The sequence below is a fragment of the Myodes glareolus genome, chromosome 5, assembly GCF_982192425.1.
Source record: "Myodes glareolus chromosome 5, mMyoGla1.1, whole genome shotgun sequence".
Lineage (NCBI taxonomy): Eukaryota > Metazoa > Chordata > Mammalia > Rodentia > Cricetidae > Myodes > Myodes glareolus.
Window position 1 is genome coordinate 62558096 of NC_142030.1, and position 24550 is coordinate 62582645.

The window sequence follows — 24550 nt, forward strand, 5'->3', positions numbered from 1 at the left end:
TAGCAGGAGCTCAGGGATTCTGGACTGACAGCTGGGGCGCCTGCGTGGGACTGAACCTTCTGAATGTGGGTGGCAGTGGTGTGGCTTGATCTGTTCATGGGATCCCTGGAAGAAGGACCAGGACTTGTCCTGGCTGCATGAACTGGCTTTTGAGGGTTTGATTCAGGGGAAGTTTCACTGCCTCAACTTGGTATGCCAGACTTTGCTGACACCCCACGGGAAGCCTTACTCTTCTGAGGAGTGGATGGAGGATGGGAAGAGAGGGAAGTGGTGGAAGGGTTGGAGAAGGGAAGTGGGGGAGAACTGGGGTTGGTATGTAAAATGAAAAACAATTAAATAAAATAATGAAGAAAAAATAAGAAAGTCAGGATTAAAGGAGGGGGTGGAGGAAGAGAGTCCCCTGTGGTTAGAGGAGGTGAACACAGGCAGCCTTAAGGGGCCGGTGTTTGCACTCACATGAGCCTTCTCTTACTCAGCTTTGCTAAGGGTCTGGGGAGGCTGAGAAAAGGAGCACTGGGCAGCTTCTCATAGAAATGCACCTTCACAATCTGGTTCTCACCATCCTTGGGCTTGCCCTGAATGAGCTGGCAGTGGAGACTGGCACATAGATTCTGTGTGGTTCTTAAAAACCTCAAGGCAGCTTTCAGAAGGCAAGAGAGTTACACCTCAAGCCATAAACACGTTAGAACTAGGCTCACCACAGAACATTTTCTGCCTTTCTTCCAAAGTCAAGTTGCCTCCTGGTCTTAAACTGTACATCTAATTGCCATCTTAATGTCATTGTAAAACAGTAGTACACAACTGCAGTCAAATTTTTAAGTGACATGGCGGCCTTGTTGGAACAGAACATCTCTGGCCACTTCCTCTTGGTATCACACAGACCCTTGAGGGTATCGGGGAGACTTCACCGAAAGCCTCCTTTTGGACTCCTAGCATGTCACCTCAGATCACTTCTTGACTACTGTTTGGAATTCTGGACATGAGGACAGGGTAGGTAGAGACATTGTAGCTCAGAATTAGAAGTGAGTCTCAGTGCAGAGATATCAGCACAGCTAGAAGAAGAATGTTAATCTGACTATCCGTGAACCACCTAGGGACTCAGCCTGGAAGGAGAAGTGGGAGGGAACCGAAGGACTCACACAGTTAGATAAAGCCCTCTAAGCAGGAAGAGAATGACACCTAAGAACCAGAGCACCCCGTGTTCCAGCTTCAGAACTGTGACTGTGTTAAGCTCCTTCCAACTGGGAAGAAAGCTGCTGTGAGTTTTTACATGTAGCTGAGTGCCCCTACTCTACCTAAGAATGTAAACTAGCCTCAATTTCAGAAAAACTTTCTACACACAAAAGTGAAGTCCCGAGTCTTGAACCCGTGTGCTGCTCACACCCAAGAGTCAAGGAAAAGAACAGTTTTTGGTATTGAATTTGAGACGATTTAAAATGTTTTTACTACCTCTCAGTTCTCCTGGGAAGAGCAGCCGTCCCTGGATGTGGACCAAGAACCTGCACCCTAGAGGTGTTACTCTGACTAGATTCTATGAAGGGAGTGGGTGCAGGGGATAACATACTAAAACAAAACTGGTAGTCATCTGCAGCTACAACTTTAACTTAATACCCTAAACATGGAACAGGTGTTGGGCGGGGTGCAGGAGGCAGAAGCAGGCAGGGGGCAGGGTCTTGGGATAGAAGTCTGCTTGCCTTCACTTCTTGGCCTTGCCCTGAGCGGCCACAGCTTCCACGGCTTTCCGCACCGTCTCTTCATCTCCCAGGAACTGCATGTTTAACGGGCTTCAAGTTCTTGTCCAACTCATAGACAATGGGAATGCCAGTTGGCAGGTTCAGCTCCATGATGGCCTCTTCTGAGAGACCCTCCAGATGCTTGACGATTCCCCGAAGGCTGTTGCCATGACCGCAATCAGCCCCCTTTTGATCTGGGGCACAATCTCTTCATTTCAGAAGGAGAGTGCTCTGGCAATAGTGTCCTGCAGGCTCTCGCAGGAGGGTAGCTGGTCCTCAGTAAGGTCTACGTACCTGCGATCGTTACTGATGTTGCTGTAGAAGGGACGATCAGGCTCCATTGGCAGTGGTGGGACATCGTAACATCGCCTCCAGATCTTTACCTGTGCCTCACCATGCTTAGCAGCAGTTTCTGCTTTATTGAGACAAGTCAGACCCCCATTGTGTCGTTCATTGAGGCGCCGGGTCCTGACCACTGGCAGCCACATCTGGTCAATGGCATCCAGGACTGTCCAGAGAGTCCAGATTGCTCTCTTCTGCACGGAAGTGAAGCAGATGTCGAATTCATAGCCAGCATCTCGCAATGCCTGTCTGCAGTGCTTTGCCTCCTTGTGGCTTGCCGGGCTCAGGTAGGGCTGAAGCGATTCTTCAGATTCCAGGTGCCAGATGAGGACTAGCTTGTAGCGGCCATGGTGGTTCTTTATTTACAAGGGTCTGCTTTAGGAGGACGTCAAGGAGGAACCATGCTGTGGCCTAACCAGTGAAAAGCTGCAGCCAAATTTTGTCCCTGGAGCCTGTCCTGCACTCTTCCGCAGTTAGGCAACTGGGGACTGTAGTCATTCCAGTGGAAGGTGAAAGTAGCTTGCATTTAAAAGATGATTTAGAAGATACTACCTTCCTCTCTGACCCTAAAGGAGCTGCTGGCCCTGGAAGGTTGGAATCAATCCTGTCAAGTCTATGTGTTACATTTACTTTTACGAAAACAAATAAACAAACAAACAAACAAAAAAAAGTACATATATATTTATCAGCACACAAAAGTCCCTCTGAGGTTTCTAGTGGTGATTGAAATAGTCCTATGTGGTCACCAGAAAATAAGCCATCCCTCGTATCAAGTGGGATAAACTCCTTGTCCTCAAGGGACAGGAGTGTCTCTTACTGTGTTAGGATCCCTCTGCCATGGGCTGTAGAGGTGAAGTGTCCCTTGATCATGTCCAGGGTTTTGTCTTTTGTTGTCTGAATCATGTTCCAGTTGCTTGACCCTACCATGTGGGTTCAGAACTTGTTTTGGGCATACTAAATCTTCTTTTCCAGATCAGTATAATAAAGGAGTGATGTGCAATAAAAACAAAAACAAAAAATAAAATGTTTTTAAGGCTTTGAGCCAAGTACTTAGCAGTAGGACTCTGCCTTGTCTACTGGCAACTTGCCTGTGCACACAAATGTTGTGGCGGTGTTTGGCACCACATTAATTCATTTTGGTAATATACTATTCCATCATTGCTGGCCAAAAAAGACATTCCTCTTTGGGACTCTGAAGGTGACTCAGTGAACAAGAACATTTCCTGTGCAAGCAGTAGACTGTTAGGTAGAATCCCCAGAACCCAATTGCAGCCAAACATGGTTGTGCACGCCAGTATTACCAGCACTTGGTGCAGAAAGCAAGTAGATCCTGGGAGCTTGCTGGTCAGCCAGCCTAGCTAAAATAGCAAGCTCCAGGTTCAGTGAGAAATCCTGTGTTGGGGGTGTAAAGAAGAGAATGATAAAGTGAGACAGCAGATGTGCTCTTCTGTGTGCATACCAGCAACACACATGTGCATACCCATGAATGCAGTATGTACAAACATGAGAGAGAGAGAGAGAGAGAGAGAGAGAGAGAGAGAGACAGAGAGAGAGAGACAGAGAGAGAGGATAGAGAAATTCAACTTCTCTGAGGCTTAAATCAAACTGAACAACTAACCGAAGTCAGGATGCTAGAAACTTTCCAACTGACAGATCAGGTACATTTCACCTGGCAAAAAAGAGTTTGCCATGCTGCTTTCAGTCCAACTCAGTAGAAATGTAGTGAGGTCAGTAACATAACTTCACGCTACCCTAGAGGGCAGTTACCTTGCCAAGGTAGTCATTCTGTGTGACATTTCTTGGTTAGGTTAAGATCTTATGCTTCTCAAAACTCTTGCTGATATATCAACATGTCCCGCAGTGCAAAATATCTCATCCAGTACACAGCCCAGCAATTATTCTTAGACCCACTGAAGTGTCAACATCCTTAGCAGAAGCCCATGAAAAATATCAAAGGTCAAGTGGTCACTGATGGAACTGAAGATAAAGGCAGAGAGGAAAGTTTAGAAAATTTACCAGTGCTTCTTACACGCAAGAAAAGAAAATGCTCAAGCATTGTAAGGAAATGCCCTTTGAAAAGTAAAGATTGATTAGAAATGAAACAAGGCAATAAAAACATTAATCTGGCAGTGGAATTAACACGAAGAGGCTTAGAGCCACAGATCTAAGACTGTCTAGAGAGTTCACAGCAAAAGGAAAAAGCAGAGGCTGAAAGGGTTTAATTAGCATTTTAAAAACATGGGAGAAAGTGGAAAATTAATTAAATTTATGATTTGCTGTTGAATGATTTACTGCACAGTGGGATGATTCAAAGATCACAAGGACTTTGTAGCATATCCCAGATAAAACCCAGTTCTGATCTCTACGCCAAGATGTGTCTACAGAATGTGTGGCTGAAACTCTGGTCTTTCCCCTCAATGCCTTGGCATGGCTTTCCTAACACCATACTCTACTTGGGCTCTCCTTCCCATGACCAAGGAAGCTATGAAACAGTTTCAGATGGATGATTCTACCTAGCTTTCTTGAAGGCCCATTCTTACATAAGGATGACTTTTGGTCTTGAGGGTATTTCAAAGAGCTTTGGAGTTAGGGTCAGAAGAAATAAACCCCAATTACTCACCAGTTAAGTAAAAAACTACCACTTTGACCATAGCTTTCCTATTGATGGGCACAATTTATTATCTACATATACATGATTCCAGGTACAGAAATTGTAATGAAATAACAATTTCCCAGGACTTTTGAGAGGTTCCCAAGTTTACATTTTTTTACTATATCCAGATATTAAGATATCTAATACCATAAACTTGGTACTAATGCAGATAATCTAAAAGATAAAAATTATATATAAAATATATTTTAAATAGTTGATGTTAATTTTAGGTAATTCATAAATGACAATATTCAATGAAGTAGAAAGCTCATGGGGTTAAGTCATATGATTTGAAGTTTGTAATAAAAATAAGTTATCAGCATTTTAGGCATTTTGGGGGTCCTTTTTGTTTTGTTTTGTTTTTTGAGACAGGGTCTCTCTGTGTAGCCCTGGCTGTCCTGGAACTCACTCTGCAAACTGTACTGGCCTTGAACTTGGGGATTCACCTACCTCTGCCTTCCAAATGCTAGGATTAAAAGTGTACATCATCACTGCCCATAAATTAAAATTATTAAGAGTAGATATTATTATATATGTGCTTTAAATCTAGGTTTTCAATGGAGCTTTATGTGTTCATCTATATCTATCAAAGTATCAAATATATCTATATATACACATGTATTCGACTTCATGTAGTATTATGTTTGCATACACTATGCATTTGATAAATTTATTGAAATTAAAACTCCAAAGATTTGAGAATAGCTAATAAATTTAAGATTTTGGAATTTTACTTCAGTCTTTTGGATGTCAGGAGTAGTGATAAAAAGGTACAGAATCCCATTTAAATGCCTTAACTGTTCATTATTTTCCAGTAAATATTACCTATGGTCAAATCCATGGTTTATGCTTTATTATCTTTCAACATATTTATAAAAAAGATGTAGTTTGCATATCAAAAGACTAGCTTATGAAAATGCCACTCAACAGTGTAGTGTAGTCACAGAATTGTACAGCAACCTCCACAGTATAGATTTAGTACCCTTTCTCCACTCCAAGAGCAAACCTAAGCCTGTGGGTGACTGTACCCACTTCTGACACAGTGCTGGGGCACACTAGCACATGACTCCATAGATCTGTCAAGTGCATTTGCGTTGGCTGACTTTATTTTCTTTACATTGAGCTGAACTTGAGTTTCTGGGATCACCACCACCTGGTATGTATTTTTAAAGTTCTTAAATATTGCTGATTTGTTGCTACTTTTTATAAATTTTTGTACCAATATTATAGAGATGTTGGTGTTTGCTTTTTTTTTTTTTCCTCATAATGACTGTCTGGCTTGAACATCGGGGTGGATTTGGGTCTTATAGAAAACGTTATAGTGCTTTTTTAAATCATATTTTGGAAGAGCTCATAAGGAATTGATAGTACTTCTTAGAATTTGTAGAAGCATTGTGTATTTTGTGCTTTTTGTTATGAAAAGTTTCTAAATAATTAATCTAGTTTCTTTATTTGTAATAAGTATATTTGGATTTTAAATTTTATTAGCTAGTCAGTTTTAGCACATGTATCTTTTGGGAATTTTCTGATCTTGTTTGAGTTATCTAATTCGTTCTTCGGAGTGTTCTCTTACTATTGTTTTATTTTTGGAAGACTAGCAAATAATGTCCTCTCCCTGATAATTATTAGTAGTATAAAATAACTAAAATCATCTTTCTGTTTTTCCTCAGTCACCTTAGCTAATGGTGTGCCAATTTTATTATATTTTCAAGGAACCAACTTATGACTTCATTGCTTTCATCTACTGTTTTCTATTTTTATGGAAATTATTTTTGCGTTAACCTTTATCCTTTTTCATAGAAAATTGTAGGAAACTATGCTGTTTTCATTCTCATTTATAATGTTTAGTCAGAGCATGATTTTTCTAGTTTAAATTGCTGGGTTATTTTTCTTCGATTTGTTTGTCAACATTGTTTTACTTATTTGTGGATTTCCAAATTTTCCTTTGTTGATAATTTATAATTTAATTTTATTTTGATCTGAGAATGCATTATATAATTTTACTTTTCAAATTTATTGAGTTAACTTTGTGACCTACATTAAAATCTGCAGCAGAAAAATGCCCACTGGAGAAGAATATGAATCCTGTTATCATTGAATGGAGTGTTACATAGATGTTTCTCAGATAAAGTTGCTTTATCACCTCGTTAAGAATTTCAATCTCCTTATTGATATGTCTAGTTGTTATAGTTATCATATAAACAAAGAGAAAGAGACCATGAATTTGAAAGAAAGCCAGGAGGGGCACATGTAAGGAGTTGGACAGAAGAAAGGAAAGAGGAAGTGATATAATTATAATCTCAAAAAATTATTTAAGAAGTTACATGTTTATGTGTATGTCTTTGTGTGTATATGAGTACTTGAGTGCAGGTGTTCACATATGCCAAAGAAGGCATCAGATTCACAGCAGCTGAAGTTACAAGCAGCTGTGAACCACCTGAAATGGGTGCTGGAAATTGAAAGTGAGTCCTCTGCAAGAGCAGTGAATGTTTTACTGCCCAGTTGTCTCTTCAGCCCACCCTCTCATTTTTTTAGAAATGATTTTTTTCTAGGTTTTGAACATAGTTATATATTTGTTAACTTATTTTTATTTTTACCATATTTAGGTATCAATCCTAGGGTTTAACACTGAACACTCTAGTCTGTCTATCTTTCTTTCTTCCTTCCTTCCTTCCTTTTTTCTTTCTTTCTTTCTTTCTTTCTTTCTTTCTTTCTTTCTTTCTTTCCTTATTTATTTATTTCTTTCTTGTCTTAAAAACCATGAATGAGAGAGACAGAGAGGAGAGAGAGGCAATGGAGAGAAGAGAGAGAGAGAAAGAGGAGAGAGAGAGGAAAGAGAAGGGAGAGAGAGAAAGAGGATAAAGAGAGGAGAGGGAAAGAAGAGAGGAGAGAGACAGAGGAGAGAAAGAGGAGAGAGAGAAAAAAGAAAGAGAGAGGAGAGAGATTAGCCAAACTGGTTCCCTGTTGTACAAAGTCATCTCATTTCTTTCATTTATACCAAGAACTTCTGTTATAGCTACCACTGCTGATCTAATCAAGCAAATGCTTGACAAACATCCTCTACGATGGGAATGTGTGACCAAATACATAGAAAAATTATGTTTATCTTATCTGTTGTTGAAAGAAGTTTGTGTCCCACTGAGTCCTGCAGTCATTCAGTTCCAAAGAAAAACTACATTAATTATAAACTGGTTGGCCTATTAGCTCAGGCTTTTTATTAATCCTTATATCTTACATCTTAACTCATAATTCGAATCTATGTTAGCCACATGGCTTGGTACCTTTTATCAACGAGACATTCTCATCTTGCTTCCTCTGTGTCTGGGTGACAACTGTAGACTGAATTTTCCTCTTCCCGGAATTTTCCTATTCTCGTTGTCCTGCCTCTACTTCCTGCCTGGTCACCCCACCTATACTTTCTGCCTGGCTACTTGCCAAACAGCGTTTTATTAATATAAGACCTTTGTCCCATAGCACTCTCCCCCTCTTTTTTCAAAATAAGAACCCTGAGTCCAATATCCTTTGTTTATTTTTTCCCTATTATCCATAACAACTTGTAACCAACACTTTAAACACAAATAAATATCCATAATCCATTTTTGGGGAAAGTGGGCATAGTTTTCCAGGCTACTTCCTGCTGATTGGGGGCACTGATAATCTTATGGAAACCTAAAGAAAATGTAAGATTATGGTCAAGTATGCACTGGAAAATTCTGTGAGGCTTGATCATCTCAGCCAGCAGTCTTGAGGCTTTTCTGGATGTAGAATGCAGACATCTTGGCCATCTGCTATTGTCAGAGATGTTTCAGGGGGTCTTCTTTGATCAAACCTTATTTTTATTAGTCCAGAATCCACAGCCTCTCATTTCCTGTGGAAACAAAAACAAAACCTCTTCTCCAGAGTAACATATCTTTTGACTTAAATTTTGAAGTCAAGGCATTTTCAAAATACACATGTTGGATTAATCCAGCAGCATTTATAATCAAATGTCTTTTAGCAGTTGTGCTCCTTCCTCAGTCATCAAACAATTTAAAGACAACACAGTACCATAAAGTATTCAGATTCTCTGTGTATTTTTCATCTTTACATGGCTTTATTTTAAACTCTATTTCTTTTTTAGTTTTTAATTTTTGGTTTTTTGAGTTAGGGTTTCTCTGTGTATCTTTGGGTGTCCTGGAACTCATTCTGTAGAACAGGTTGCCCTTGAACTCACAGAGATCTGCCTGCCTCTGCCTCCCAAGTGTTGGGATTAAAGCCAACTACTCTTTCTTTATTTCTTTTTTATTTTAAGGACTTTATCCTTTTTCTTTTCTCTCCCAAGCCCACATATATTTTTAAACACACTGTAAATTATTTAGAGACTTTTTCATTTGAAACTATCATTACTGTATCTCTCTTTTTCTAACCACATGAGTTTTTAATTTGTTAAGCAATATGGCTAGGATTGAAGTCGTGACTTTGACAGCTAGATCCAGCCCATTCCTCAGCTTTCTGAGAATCTAGCCTCATGGCAGAGGTACCAGCCTAAGCCATGTTTACTGCCACAACTCTATGGAGTTTTAAGGTCCCTGCCACCACCAAGAAGCATGTTATCAGCTATTCATCAACACCATTTAAGTGTTTGGTATTGGGGCCTCTTAAAAGAGCTGCAAGGTTTTTGCAGTTAAAGCTTAGTCAGAAAATCTCTCTTAAATAAGACATGCTTTCCTCTAGCAAACAGAGCCCATCCGAGAAAATTCTGCTACCAAGAGACCATGCTCAACTCTGTTCTTTAGTATCTAAAATTACTTCACAAACTCTCTCAGGTTTTATGTGGATGCAGTTGTCCATGTTGGCACCATTCTGTTGACCAAGGTTTCTATCCTGCCTGGTCCTGCAGCTATTCAGTCCCAAAGAAACACATAGAGGTATACATTAATTATAAACTGGTTGGCCTATTAGCTCAGGCTTCTTATTAGCTCTTGTATCTTACATCTTAATCCATAATTCTCGTTTGTGTTAGTCACATGGCTTGGTACATTTTATCAGCGAGACAGCCTCATTTTGCTTCCTCTGTGTCTGGGTGATGACTGTAGACTGAGCTTTCCTCTTTCCAGAATTCTCCTGTTCTTGTTGCCCTGCCTCTATTTCCTGCCTAGTCACCCTGCCTATACTTCCTTCCTGACTACTAGCCAATCAGTATTTTATTGATACAAGACCATTGTCCCACAGCAATCTCTAAAGAAAATAATTTATACTGATTGGCAGCATTAACAATTGATAGTGTTTGGAAGATATACTCCAAGCTGTAGGTGGTTCATACCTTTCAAGTTTCTATTCAAGGAGATGTTATCCAATGAACAATGAAAATGTTTACAAAGAAGACTAGCACATATTTCATTCCATTTTAAGTGGACATCAAAGGGTGCTGTGTCCTGGCATGTGTCAGACAGAAATACCAGACTGTTCATAAGCCCCATAACAACCCTGACGCAAGAGCTGGAGGAAATTGGTGCATAAACTTTTCAGCTGCTTCCTTGACACACCATAAGTCTTCTCTAAAGAATGTCTCCCAGACCATTTCCCAGACTTTTTCCACAGTTAATCTTGTCTTTTTTTTCCCTCTCCTGACTCACTTCTCTACCCTCGGTTGATTTCCCAGTAAATCATTGGTGCATGAATCCATGTCTCAGGCTCTGGTTTTGGAGAATGACAAAATGTAATGGACACATGCATAATACAACCAGGTCCCAGAATATGAAAAGGAAAATGAAATTGTTGGTAAAGGAACTATTCCTTGGGATAGACAAGAATATCATATATGTTTGAAACTGGAAACTTACTGACTGAAGAACTAATTTTTGTAACAATTTTATTCTACTTGCTATTGGTGTTTGAATTTCCAATTTTGGTAGACATAATCTCCATTGGTAAGATTTTGTATGGCAAGGCTGCTGAGCTGATCATTCCTTCCAAGACTGATAGTCTGCTTACCTGGCTTCTCGATAGTAGGCTGTAGAAGAGAAGGCTGCCAGTGCTAGCATGCACCATGATTCCAGGAACAAGGGATTCCCAAAGCACAAGAAGGCACCAATAATTATCATTTTCAGAGTTACTTTATTATTGTGATATATTGATACTATATTATGATGAACATAGCACTGAGAGTAGCCCCTATATAGAGAAGGAAGGGTTCTGGAACCATGGAGATGAGCCTGGGTCAAGAATATTGTTCCACCTGTGACTGCATAAGCTTTACAAACACAAACACAAATACAGAATTCCTGTATTTCAGGGTTGTCTTTGCATTGAAGAGAATCAGGGTGGCATTTAGCTCTTTGCCTACTGTCTCTTCTTCGATCCATCCATCCATCTTCTAATTACAGTTTTGTATGACAAAGGCAGAAATGTATAATGAAAGATAGCTATACAGTGTATATAGTAGCTAAAGAAATCTCTAGTAGATTCCATGGGGGAAAAAATCTTTAAAAGTTGAAAGAAGTGGGAAGATGAAGCTAATTGCTATCTTAAAACATGGTTCTTAACATTGTAGGTAGTGATGCCATATAGGCCATAACTGAAGTGTCACATATTAATCTAGAATTAAGTGTATAATGAATCACTTGCTAGTGTTGCATCTTTTAACTTCACTGCAGCCTTGGTTCTAAACACATAATATGTGCACGCTACCCAGAGTGTACCCTTGTGCCACATAATGCCAACAAACTCTGCCTGAAGCATGTCAGCTCAGATTTGAGACTATTCTACATTATGGGTTGCAATGTTTGAACTATACCTATGTTATTTGCTCTTAGATAAACACGGTCATTTAATTATGGAAAACATAGACTTTTGAGTTTTACCATTGACATTCCACAGTGTTATCAAGTTAGTGGAGAAAGGGCCTTGATGTAAAGGAACTCCTAGCATTCCACAGAAAAAGAGACCTGCAAACCTCCATGATGGTTACAGTGAGACTTTTTGATGAAATTGTCACTCACATCAGTTTGCTTACCAAATGACAATGAAGCCCTTTCATGTCAAAAATAATGAGACCATCGAGACAGGAGAGAAAACCTTTCTAAACATTCCAAGTAGAAACTGTAGCATGTGGGTTATAATTCAAATGATGTACAAAATGAAAGCAGGTAATTTTCTAAAAGTAAATTGGTTGAAATCAAGATGAGCTATCCAGTTTCTGTGATTGTTTAAAAAATCAAATTAATGAAAGAGATTTAGAAAGTACATATAATCTCTTCTTTTGTTCAGTGCCAAAATATCACCTTAAATTATGACAATTTATTCAAAGATACTTCACAAGAGAAAAGAAATTTAGACAGTCATGTATTTCATTTGGAGATTTGGCTTTCCCTTTGGAAAAATGTTTTGGACTCTGAACTACCATCTTACACCTGTCAAGATGGCTACGATCAAAACCATTGATGACAGCTTATGTTGGAGTAAGAGGAACATTCCTCTAATGCTGGTAGGATTGTAAATTTGTACAGTCACTTTGGAAATCAGAAAATTGAGAAACAATCAACCTCAAGACCCAGCTATACCAATCTTGAACGTATACTCAAATGATACTCAATCAAACCACAAGGACACTTGCTCAACTATATTCATAGCAGTATTATTCATAATAGCCAGAACCTGGTTACAACCTAGATACCCCTCAACCAAGAAATGGATAAAAAAAAATGTGGTACATTTACCCAATGGAGTATTACTCAGCTGTAAAAAGCAAGATATCATTAAATTTGCAGGCAAATGGATGGAACTAGAAAAAAATTATCCTAAGTGAGGACTCAGAAAGGCAAACATGGTAATGTACTCATGGTTATTAGTGTAAAGAGTAACTATGCTACAATCCATACCTCCAGAAAGGCTAAATAGCAAGGAGGGACCAAAGATGGGTGCATGGATTTCCCTGGGAAGGAGAAATAGTTGTAAGTAAAATGGGGCTGGGGACATAAGGGATCCCCAGTGTGTGAGGGTTTGGGATTGGAAGGGGAGAGTAATGAAAGAGATGTCTTGATAGGGGAAGGGGAATTTCGGGATTAAGGAGAAATCTGGTGCCAGGAAAACTCCCAAGAAACCACCAGGATAACCTCGGCTAAGACTCTAAGACTCCAAGCAGCAGTGGAGAGGGTGCCTGATCTGGCCTTCTCTTGAAATCAAATTGGTGACTATGCTAATTGTCATCAGAGAGCCTTCATTCAGTTGGAAGCAGATTCAGAGATCTACAGTCAGGCACTGGATCCAGCTTTGCTCTGGAAGTCCTGTTGAAGAGAGGATTGTATAGACAGGGGGTCAAGGTCATGACAGAGAAACCCACAGAGACAGCTGAACTGAGTGAGGTCCAGACAGCTAGGGAGCCAGCATAGGACCTACTTAGGCCCTCTGCATGTGTGCAACAGTTGTGTAGCTTGGTTTGCTTGTGAGGCTCCTAGCAGTGGGATTAGGACCTGTCCCTGGCTCTTAAGCTAACTTTTGGGAACCTATTCCCCATGCTGGATTGGCTTGCCTAGCTTTGATGCAAGGGAAGGAGCTTGGTCCTGCCTCAATTTGATGTGCCAAGCCAATGTTTTATTGATTGGGGTGAGGGAGGAGGGAGGGTGGGGATGGGAGGGGAAGAAGTGAGGGGAAACCACAATTGGGATGTAAAATAAACGGGAAAGTTTTAATTAATAATAAAAAGAATGTTTTTGGTAATTCTTTTTACAAAAACATCAAGCATAGTTAAGTATCACAGAAAAAGAACAAAATGGTTTTTAAATGTGTACTTAGTTAAGTTTAAAATAGAATGTGAGGAAGTGGTTAAACAGTTCAAATACATTTTTATCATTTTTCAAATAATTTAGTCAGAGAAAAAAATGTAATTTCTGAAAGCAACATCAATGAATTTAAAGTGACTTATGAGTGGTTTGTACACCCAGTGGATTTGGGTGGGTGGAGAAGTGTGGAGGATCTGAAAAGCATTGGGGAAAGAGAACCCACAATCAGAATATATTGGATGAGGAAAAACCTGCTTTAAATTAAACAGTTAATTAGTTAGATAAAATGACTTATGATTTGAAACAAATAAAAACACTTTAAAAACCTATCACTTGCAAAGAAACATAATAAAAATAACCCCAAAGCCAAATACCTTCTGAAGAAAAGATTTTCAGTGAATTCTAATGTTAAAGCTGCGAAACAAATACACAATACACAAAAGTCATATGTATTCAAAGAGGCAGAAGACTGGAAAAAAAATCTGTTTTCATCATATAGAGACCATAGCTAATTTTCTTTAAATGACTCATTTGTCTTGAGAAATTGGGAAATGAAATACAGTCAGTCAGTTATTTGTCTTCTAGGATGATGCTGTAAGATCAAAGGGCTTTCATATACATGATTTCCCAAATGACTTAGTGGGGTCTAGAAATACAAAGTTCGGAGTTAATGTCTGGTAAATGGGTGCCTTCGTTCTCTTATCTGAGGAAGTTGTCTTTGAATGTTCATGGGGCTTGGAACATCCTAACACCTGTCTTCATTAGGGTTTCTGTTGCTGTAATGAAACACCAAGACCAAAGCAACTTAGGGAGGAATGGGTTTTGTGGCTTACACTTCCACAGCGCTGTTTCTCATCAAAGGAAGTCAAGACAGGAACTTAAGCAGGGCAGGAACCTGGAGGCAGAAGCTCATGCAGAGGCCATGAAGGGGTGCTGCTTACTGGCTTGCTTCCTATGGCTCACTCAGCTTGCTATCTTATAGATCCCAGGACCACCAGTCCAGAGATGACACCACCCACAATGGGCTGGGCCCTCCTTATCAATCAGTAATCAAGAAAAGGTTTTACAGCCAGATCTGCAGCGGGGCAGGGGTAAGGAGTCCTCAACTGGTTTCCTCCTTTTCAGTGGTTCTAGCTTGTTTCATGTTGACAGAAAACCAACCAGGACAGCATGGTTATGTTACTGTCAGGCAGTTAAGCAGAGAGGCTGAGATGGGCAAAGGTAGAATGGAAAGATGATTGTCAAAGGTGTGATCTTTGAGATGGATCCTGAAGATACTCCTATCAATCTTGGATGCACAATCAAGGGGGAAAAAACCACTTGGATACTGCAGTCTGTGTGTTGTGTACTGAAAGAGAGTAGAAAAGTGAGTCACAATAACACCCTTCAGTGAGAAAGTGGTGTCTATACAATATGCTGCAGGAAAGATCTGCATATGCCAATCTGATGTCTGTCCCAAATTCCTTTGATGGGGATGGAGATGAAGAATATTAATGTTTGCAGAGAGGGAGACAGAAAACTAACAAAGTAGTATTAATTAAAGTATTATAGGTTGGAAGGACAACAGTTCCTACCTAAGGTAGGAATGGATACCTGATCAAATTCTTTGCAAATACTGAGTCATAAATTCTAAACTAGAGTTCCTGGGACAGTAGATATGACTGGGTCTTGGTGCAAAGACCAGAGAATGTCTTTGCATCCATCTTTGCTAACTGAAGTGGTGATTATTTTTTTACAACCAAAGGTAACAGACCAAGCTCTGCTTATTTCCTAAAAGTGGCTTTGACATTTGAAAGTGACACTCAGCATTAGAAGCCTGCATGTATCCGGTGAAAACAATCTGTGAGCTGTGAAACTATAAAACCGTTTTGTGGATAAGTCAGCAAAGTCATTGCTTCATGGGATTTCCTTCCCCAACGAAGCTATGATGTCGGTACATAGACTCGGACATTTTCTTCCCACTATCTGCTCTTCACTCTGCTAACTTATTAGAGTATGGATGTAACTTTTGATGATAAATGTACAACCATTACAGCATTTACATTCGCCGAAGTTTGCTGCCAGGGATAATGTATGAAGGTAAGGCAGGCTTGCTGCACATCAGCTGAATACATGTGAATAAAGCATTATCACTTGTTGATCCTCTCCCTGAGATGACAATGTTGTCAGTTTGTAACAGAATATTCCTTACCTTTGTTCATCTCTGTAAGTGTATTAATTTCAAAAATGATAAAACAGCCCAGTGTGATAGCATACACCTTCAATCCCAGTCCTAGGAAATCTCCATGAGTTTGAGGCCAGATTGTGTCTATGAAGTGAGTTCCAAGACAGCTAGGGCTACATATAGAGACCCTTACACAAACAATCAAAAATAAAAGGGAAGAAAAGTAGCAAAGTATTCTTCTCACTGTAGGCTCTCCTTGATTCAGTGTGACTACACTGCTCCCCCATGTCCTGGAGCACTGTCTATCTATTTCTTCAACCCGTTGAATCTGGGCTTAACAGAGATGAAGTCATTTGGACCATAGTTGCATCTAAAATTTTTATAAATGTGACACTGGGATATCAAACATGGTGAACAGAGTTTGCCTTTGAAACCTGATCCTTAGGTGTTCTTTTTACTTCTCCAAAGAACTAGAGTCTTTCAATTCTTTGGGACATTAGGTCTTATATATAAGGAAAGCTCTGAAATCTCCAACAAGGTGTGCATGAATGCGTGCTTTATTTGATAAAAAGATGGACACTGTGAGACGGACCTTTGAGAATGCAGGACCTCACTCCTTCAAAACTTTATCACTGAAAAGACAAAGTATTGCAGTTTTATGGCTCATCCTTTTGTACTCTCTTCTCCCCTCACTCAACTCTGCTCCCACCATTCTCCAGTGTCCGCATATCCCCCATGGTCCGACTGATTTTCTTATCTTCTAGGGACTATAAAAAAGAGTGCCCTAATTCATTTAAAAAATTTCAGGCCAGAAATATCTGATTCTTGGAAGTTTACATATAACCTCCCTACCCTAGCCAGCCCATCCTGAAATAATTTGTCAAGTAAATTATCACATATATTAATCAGTCTTTTAGTCAACTATTTCATCAGTTCAGCTTTCCACTTCTATTAATGGTGACTTCAGTCCACTCACCCACGACTGCCTGTCTCAGTAGGTTACCCCTTCCATCTTCTAGTTAGCTTAAACAAAGCAAAACTCAACAAAGTAGTTCTGGCAGACCTCAGTTGTCTAAGACTTATGAGACTCTTTTGTCAACTTATTACTTTTAAATAAATAGTTCCAGGTCTAGAGAACTGGCCCAGCAGTTAAAAATGATGACTTTTCTTCCAAGGAACCCAAATTTAGTTCAGTCTTAATACCTTCATAGCTTAAAGACTAAGACTTGATATTAGGATATTAAGCAATCTTTAAACAACTTGCAACAAATGAGAACAATGACCTCAAAATGTAAACAATGTATAAGTATCTTGATCAGAGGTCAAAATGTGTAGTGCAATATAATAAATATATCCTAAAAGTGATCAATATACAAAATGTCTTAAGCAGAGGTAGAAGCATGCATGGATACAATCTGACAAAATAACTTTGCCTAGATGTACAAATATTGTAGACAGAAATAAGAACATATTCAATATAATTTGAATTTGTATCAGTGTGCAAGAATCTACACCAATGTAAATTGCCTATAAATAATAACTCACAAGTATTTATTACTCACTGTTGTGAGATCACACTAATCTATTATCCCATGATGTTTCTAACCCTGAGGACAAATTTTGTTGGGAGGGGATGTCTTCTAGAGCTACTTCCAGCTGCCATGGGGACAATGTTCTTTCTATGGGATCCTGTGAAAGTAAAATGATGGTTAAGTTTCAAGATTACTGTCTGGTATAACTGCAAATAGTCTCTGAGTACTTAGATAATATTATATCTTTCTGGAGTCTTTGATGGAGTTGAAGAATAAACTGTTATAATTAGTTTTACTTAGTTATGATAAAAGATAAAATAGATATAAATATTGTAACTAATTCTTGCTCGATACTTATCTTGTTATATGTAATTTTACTATGTTAAAATTAAAACCTTCCTTTTTAATTAAACAGAAAAGGGGAGTTGATGTGGGATTCCCCTCTGCATGCTATGATTACCATTGATTAATAAAAAAACTACTTTGGGCCTATTGCAGGGCAGAACAGAGGTAGGCAGGTATTTTCAACAATCTAGCTCTAGTGGGAAAACAAGAACAATGTATTATGCTATAGGATAAAGCTCTCATACACTGTAAAGATTTGTCACTCATATTGGTTTAATAAAACATGGATTGGCCAGTAGCCAGGCAGGAAGTATAGGTGGGGCAACCAGATTAGGAGAATTCTGGGAAGAGAAAAGGCAGAGAGTCAGTCACCAGCTAGATGCTTGGTACCTTTTCTCAGTAAGGCATTCTCCTCTTGTCTCCTCTGCATCTAGCTGCTGAAAATATCATACTTTAGTTGCTAGACATAGAGCATCACTCTATAAGGCATATTCTTTAGGGCTCCTGCATTAAACATGGTTGTGTTAAGGCATTGCTTACCACATGAGACTCTTTCAAACTCTAAGAATGGCTTTTGTGACCCATGGTTATCCTTATACTGGCACTGCCTACCTCAAGTTACTTATTCTACTATATGTAGATTGTTTTCTGTAGGATGAAAGAATGTTTTAACCAAATCAAGTTATCTTCTTCCTTTATAAGTTACTAAAATGAAGGTGCTATTGCATTTATTGGAATTGCTGTCTTTCTAAGTGGATTTTGGCCTTCAGGTAAGAGTGAGAGTTGCTTACAGACAGATCCTTTGATGCCCATAGAATATAAGACAATGATGCTTTAGAATAAGTGGGTGAAATTCAGAAATACTTTTCAGTCCTAATTTAGCTGCCCTTTCTTCTGTCAGAATTTCCTCAGGAAGGGAAAGTAGGAGGACTATGTTGACCACACTTAGGTGACAAAGGGCCAACTATTTTAGGTTGTCTCTTCTGGATGCTGTGATGTCTTCTATACTTGCTTGGTCCTTTGGTCCTGGTTAAGAGACATTCAGTATTTCTTTGATAATGAAAACTTCAGAAAGAAAAGTATAAGATGAATAAAAAAATGAAGCATTCATTTTGCTATTTATTTTTAAATTTTATATTTCTGGTTGTAAGTCTAGACTTTAATGGCTGAGTCATCTCTTAAGCCGTATTTTTAAATTTTAAATATTGAACAAATGAGAAAATAAGTAAAGGAAAGGACTTAGGGTGTTAAATGAATGCTGATTACATGAGTTTTATTTGCCATTAGTGTCAATGTTTTAGAATGACAGGCATGGTTTTCTTTCTTTTTTTTTTAGATTTATTTATTTATTATGTATACAGTATTTTCAGTACTCTGCCTGAAGGCCAGAAGAGGGCACCAGATCTCATTACAGATGGTTGTGAGCCACCATTTGGTTGCTGGGAATTGAACTCAGAACCTTTGGAAGAGCAGACAGTGCTGTTAACCACTGAACCATCTCTCCAGCCCAGGCATGGTTTTCATATATATATAATCTGAATAGATAAAGCAAATTATTGCCAACATAACAATTGTGAATTTTTCTAAATCATATTTTAAGAAACCTGATTTTTTTTAACAATGAATGAATAGAATTCAATGTTTTTGCATTTAAAGTCTATCTCCAGTTATATATCAGTGAGCATTCTAAATTGTATGTCACCTTGGGCACAAGATTAGGGAAAATAGCATAGTGTAAAGAAGATTTCATTCTATATGAAGAGATTAAATATTTAGATCTGGGAATAACTGTAAGAATTGGGTCATATTAATAACTGCAAGATGTCCCTATTTGTATAAGGTATGCTTATTTAAATTGGTGAATATGAATGTGTTTGAAGGATGCCTTTAAAATAAATATATAAATCACTTTTTTAATGGGGCTTGTCCTGAAAGTTTATAATGTAGACAGCCAATAACATCCTTAAATCATGTTTGATATGCTTCAATTTAGAGGAAATCATAGTTTGACATTTCACAAATGACTAGCTGTATGTTGTGCCTGAAATCATGCCATTTAGTTTCTCTGCCATTAAAATTAAATGTCATGATGTAGCATTGACCTTATAGAAGCTTTGAAAGTACTGCCTCTGTGGTAAACTTAAACAAGCCTCTGATGCTTCACATGGGTTTCAGAATGCATGCTAGCTAGTTTTAGAAAGCAGTGACTAACGCTTTGGTATATGTTCACTAGACACTGTTAGTCATTGACTCTTAAGACATGGACTGAAGACGTGCATAGACCTTCCTTAGAAATTTTATGAAACCGCGTGTGGCAATAGCAGCATATAGCACGAAATATTTTCACAGGTTAACATTTCACATGACTCTCCAAATTATTCAGGAGAATAAATATTACTAAGAGTTTGGGTTAGGTCAAAGGGTGTAAGCCATTCAAAGGGAACACATTCTCATATTGTTCTCTACAAAGAGTCATAGAGGACCAAAAGTTCACTTTTGTAGATTTCACTTAACAATGAAATCAAAATACCTCAGAGTCGTTGTCTTCCTTTTTAGTCCTCTGTATTTGAATACTCTAATCTCCAGCTGGGGAAAAAAATCTTAATTAAAACTGAAATTGGGAGTGAGGAACCTAGATCTTGATAGAGAAAAATATAGAGGGAAATTTTCCATTTACTTTTTGGCAAATCAACTTATAACTCTCATACCCCATGGGAATTCCATTCTTGCTCTTTGGAAATTCTTACCCAACCTAATAGCACATCTGCGTTCAGAGTCATTTGTCATGGTCTTCATTTTCTCAATCAAAACTCCAATTGCACTGTTTGTCAAATGAATCATGACTATATTTCCTATGCATGACTTCTAACCAGTAGTGTTCAACCTACATGACCCCCACAAGGATCACATATCACATATCCTGCATATCAGGTATTTACATTATGAGTCATAGCAATAATAAAACTATAGTTAGGAAGTAGCAACTAGATAATTTTATAGTTGGGGGTCACCCCAAAGTGACAAACTGGATTAAAGGGTCATAGCACTCTGAAGATTGAGGGCCACTGTTTCTTAGTACATTTATTCCTCTTCTTTCTAAAAATTCTTACTTTTAAAAGTTAAACAATAGCATGTAATTTAAATTTCTTGATTGTACTTCTTTTCTTGGGGCTTCAGAGCTTAGAAACTAACTTTAGAATCCAGGAAGTCCCCAGGGTGATGCCTTAGGATAGCAAAAAGTGTTGAGTGAATCCCTCTTTGAATGAGATCATTAAATCCAATATTTCTAAATAGCTCTTTCATTCAAGTAAATATTAAATTGTACATGCTTTGGTTGCATATCTGAATGGCTGAACTATGCAAGCATGGTGCCTGAATTTATCAAGATGTAAAACTGATTATTTATTATTGTGTGCTCTAAGAAAGTTAGAATTTTAAAAAGAATACCAAATGTTAAATCATTTGGCATGATTTTCCAGGTGGTTTAATATCATGGTTTAAAAGTTAAATGTCTCCCACAGACTTGTGTCTCAACATGTAATCCCTACATGGAGCACTGCTTGGGAAGGTTGTAGAGGCTTTGAGATCTGAGGCTAACTGAGAATGCAGATCACCAGAATCAGGCGTTGGAGGTTGGAGCCTTCTTCTGCTTCTGGTCTAGCTCTCTGCTTTCTCAATCTGTTAAGATCTAAGGAGTCTACCTCATTCTCCTACCACTATGGACACAATGCCATCTCAGCAGCAATCCTTCCCCCACATGGCAGTGTATCTCCATGGGTGTGTGTGTGTGTGTGTGTGTGTGTGTGTGTGTGTGTGTGTGTGAGAGAGAGAGAGAGAGAGAGAGAGAGAGAGAGAGAGAGAGAGAGATTTAACTCTTTTCTGTTAGGACAGTGGTTCTCAACCTATGGTATTGGGGTCACCTAAGACCACCAGAAAATATAGATATTTACAGTATGATCCATAACAGTAGCAAAATTATAGTTATGAAGTAGCAAGGAAAATAATTTTATGGTTGGGGGTCACCACAACATGAGGAACTGTATTAAAGGATTGTAGCAATAAGAAGGTTGACACTGTGGTTAGGGTATTTTTGTCACAGATAATAAAAGTAACCGTTGCAAAAACAAAAAATAAAAAAAAAATAAGAATGTCAGAGAGACCTATCATGTGATCCTTAGAGATTCTAGAACTGGTATTTAGAAAGTATCCTAGTTAAGATTACTATTGTTATGATGAAACTCCATGACTAAAAGCATCTTGGGGAGGAAAAGATTTCACTCATGCTTCCATGTCACTGTTCATCATTGAAGGAAGTCAGGCCAGGAACTCAGGCAGAGCAGGAACCTGGAGGCAGAAGCTGATGCAGAGGCCTTGGAGCACTGGTGCTTACTGGCTCGCTCCTAATGGCCTGCTCAGCCTGTTTTCTTATAGAATCCAGGACCACCAGGCCAGGATGGCACCACACACCATGGTCTGGTCCCTCCCCCATCAATCACTAATTTAAAAAACGCTCTACAGACTTGCCTACAGCCCAGTTTTATTGAGGCATCTTCTCAACTGGGGTTTCCTCCTCTCAGATGGCTATAGCTTGTGTAAACTTGATATAAAACGAACCAGCACAGGAAGAATTTTTAGCTGTAAGCTATAGGAACCCAAGAATGCTGAAAATGGATTTTATTTTTTTTTTGTTTTTTTTTTTTTTCGTTTTGGAAACCAGAACATTTATTTTGTGGCAGATTGAAATCCTCAAGATGAACTGGATGCTGTAACAGCTGCCCTCTTGGGCTTAGGGGTTGTCCCTTCACGGAATCCATGCCTGAATCTTCTGTAGACAATTTTTAGGTGTCTCATCCGCCCGGTTCCAGTAGTGTTTCGTCTCTTAGCCTTGACACTCCAGTTATACTTTCTCTAGCACTTGGCAGGGTAGCCACATTTGCCACAGGTAGACTTCTGAAGGTGATAGGCCTTAGAGCCACAGCAGCGGCACCACAACGTGTGCGTCTTGTTGCGACGCTTTCCGAAGCTTCTGCCGCTGAGGCCAAAGAGACCAGAAGAGCTGAAAATGGATTTTAATGAACAATTCTCATGAGAGTCCGGAAGACCTGAGTTCTGATAGAAATGCAGATAGTAACGACTGTTATTGACTGAGTTTTCCGTCCTGTCTGGTCCCACAGCCATTCAGTCCCAAAGAAAACACACAGAGGTCCACATTAATTATAAACTGATTGGCCTATTAGCCCAAGCTTCTTATTAACTAATTCTTATTTCTTAAACTAGCCCATTATTCTTGTCTATGTTAGCCATGGCTTGGTACCTTTATCAGTAAGGCATTCTCCTCTTGCTTCTTCTGTGTCCCGGTGATGAATGCAGACTGACTCTTTCGTCTTCCCAGAATTCTCCTGTTCTCATTGCCCCACCTCTACTTCCTCCCTGGTCACCCTGCCTATACTTCCTATCTGGCTACTGACCAATCTGTGTTTTATTAAAATAATACAAGTGACAGGATAAAAGGCCATTGTCCCACAGCACTCCCCACCTTGTTTTAAAACAAAAACTCTGAATCTGATATCCTTTGTTTAGTTTTTCATCCAGACCATTATCCATAACATTTTGTAAGCAACACTTTAAACAAAGATAAATATCCATAATCCATTTTTGGGGAATGCAGGCGTAGTTTTCCAGGATACTTCCTGCTGATTGGGGACACTGATAATCTTATGGGGACTTAAAGAAAATTTAAGATTATGGTCAAGTTCTGACTGGAAAATTCTGCAAGACTTGATTATCTCAGTCAGCAGTCTTGAGGCAGTTCTGGATATAGAATGAAGACATCTGGGCCATCTGCTCCTACCAGAGATGTCTCAGGGGGGTCTTCTTTGATCAAGCCTTATTTTTCTTAATTCAGAATGAATTCACAGCCTCTCACTTCCTGTGGAAACAAAAACAAAACCTCTTCTCCAGATTAACATATTGTTTGACTTAAATTTTGAAGTCAAGGCATTTTCAAAATACATATGTTGGATTAATCCAATAGCACTTATTTTTTTTACCTTGACCCACCTACTTTATTTCTGACAATAAGACCTAATAAATATATGTACAAAGATGTTCATTGTGGCATTGTTTATGAAAAAACAATGGAAATGTTTTCCTGGATAGTTCATGTATTCATGACACAATTACACAATGAAATTTAAAATATAGTCACCAAAAGGTGGCATGAAATTGTACCGAATAATACAGCTTTACATATGCAAGAAGAATAAAAGGCATAAAATCATGTAAAATGATAGCAAGTAATCTTAGTAATTCTGTCTACTCAGTGAAACTACAGTTCAAATATTTTAATTTTTCTTTTTGTTTGTTATGGTGGTGCATACCTTTAATCCCAACACTTGGGAGGCAGAGGCAGATGAATCTCTATGAATTTAAGGCTACATAGCAAGTTCCAAGCCTCTAAAAGGTCCATAATGAGACCCTGTCTCAAAACTTTTTCTTTTTATATGAACTTTAAAATTTTTCTATCATAGATTTATTATGTATTTTGACATATATTTCTTGCACTTCTAGAAATACAGTTTAGTGATCTTGTGCATGCCAAGCAAGCAACCTGCTTTGAGACATATCACTATCAACAATATGAAGATTTTCTTTTTTTTTAAGACTTGAACATCCAGTAGCATTTATAATCAAATGACTTTTATCAGTTGTTGCTCCTTCCTCAGCAGTTATACCATTCAAAGATAACACAATAAGATACAGTATCCAGAATCTCTGTGTATTTTCCATCTTTACATGGCTTGATTTTAAACTCTATTCCTTTTATTTTTAATTTTTTCTTGAGACTAGGTTTCTCTGTGTATCTTTGACTGTCCTGGCACTTACTCTGTAGACCAGGCTGTCCTTGAAATCATAGAAATCTGCCTGCCTCTGCCTCTCAAGTGTTGGTATTAAAGGTGTGTGCCACCACACCTTGAACTCACAGAGATCTGCCTGCCTCTGCCTCTCAAGTGTTGGTATTA

General features: G+C 38.7%; 2 pseudogenes; both read right to left on the reverse strand.

Annotated features, from left to right (window-relative positions):
* Window positions 1-1581: 1581 nt before the first annotated feature.
* On the reverse strand, window positions 1582-2319 carry LOC148122097 (phosphoglycerate mutase 1-like; annotated as a pseudogene).
* A 19865-nt stretch (window positions 2320-22184) lies between these two features.
* LOC125391902 (large ribosomal subunit protein eL37-like) lies at window positions 22185-22706 on the reverse strand (annotated as a pseudogene).
* Window positions 22707-24550: the final 1844 nt, after the last annotated feature.